A 1,290-nucleotide genomic window follows, 5' to 3' on the forward strand; every position below is an offset into this window, starting at 1 on the left:
CACTGACTTTTAATCTGTTGCACCACCCCTTATTTTTGGGATACATCTCACTTGGTGGTAGTTTACAGTCTTTTGATTATACAGTATTGCTGCTGATATTTTGCTAATACTGCTAGTATTTTGCTGAGATTTTTGCTTATATATTCATAAGGAATATTATGCTGTAGTTCTCTTTTTTGTGCTGTCTCTCTCTTTGGTATCAGGATAATGCTGTTGTCAAAAAATGAATTAGAAGGTATTCCTTCTTCATACATTTTGTCGAAAGAGTTTCAGAAGAAATGGTATTCATTCTTCTTTAAACATTAAGTAGACTCACCAGTAATGCAGCTATTTGGTCATAAATTTTTCTTTGTTAAATCACTTTCAATTACAAATTCAATCTCCTTGTCTGTTATAGGTCTATTCAGATTTTCTCTTTCTTCTTGAGCCATTTTGGTAGTTTGTGTCTTTCTAGCAGCTCATCCATTTCATCCAGAGCACCTAATTTGTTGTTATACAGTTGTTCACAGTATAGTCCTATAATCTTTTTTTATTTGTATAAAGTTTGTTGTAACAGCTCCACTTTCACTTATGATTTTGATGAGTCCTCCATCTTTTGCTCAGTCAATATAGTTACAGGTTTGATCATTCAAAGAATCAACTTTTAGCTATGTTTATTTCTTCTACTGCTTTTCAGCCTTCTATTTTATTGCTTTATGCTCTAATCTTTATTATTTATTTCCTTCTGCTAGCTCTGGATTTAGTCTTTTTTTATTTTTTTCTACTGCCTTTACGTACACAGTGAGGTTACTGATTTGAGATTGTTTTCATAAGTGTAGTTGTTTATATTCATACATTTTCCTTTGAACTCTATTTTCACTGCATTCAATAAGTTTCGGTGTGTTTTGTTTTTATTTTAGTTTGTCTCACGATATTTTATAATTTTGCTTGTGATTTATTTTTTCACTCACTGGTAGTTTAAGAGTGTATTAATTTCCACATATTTGTGAATTTTCCAGTTTTCATTTTTAATTTATTGTTGTTTCTTTCACTGTGGTTGTAAATTGTATTTTGTATGATTTCAAACTTTCAAAAATAGGACATTATTTTGTGGCTGAATATGAGGCCTATCCTAGAGAAAGTTCCATATCCACTTGAAAAAAATGTCTATTCTGCTGCTGTTGGGTGAACTGTTCTTTATATGTGTATTAGCTCTAAATGACTTATACTGTTGTTCAAGTCTTCTTTACTCATGAAACTTCGGTCTGGTTTTCTATGCATTAATTAAAATGAGGTATTCAAGTGTTCAAT

The sequence above is a fragment of the Cebus imitator genome, unplaced genomic scaffold, assembly GCF_001604975.1.
Source record: "Cebus imitator isolate Cc_AM_T3 unplaced genomic scaffold, Cebus_imitator-1.0 Scaffold280, whole genome shotgun sequence".
NCBI lineage: Eukaryota > Metazoa > Chordata > Mammalia > Primates > Cebidae > Cebus > Cebus imitator.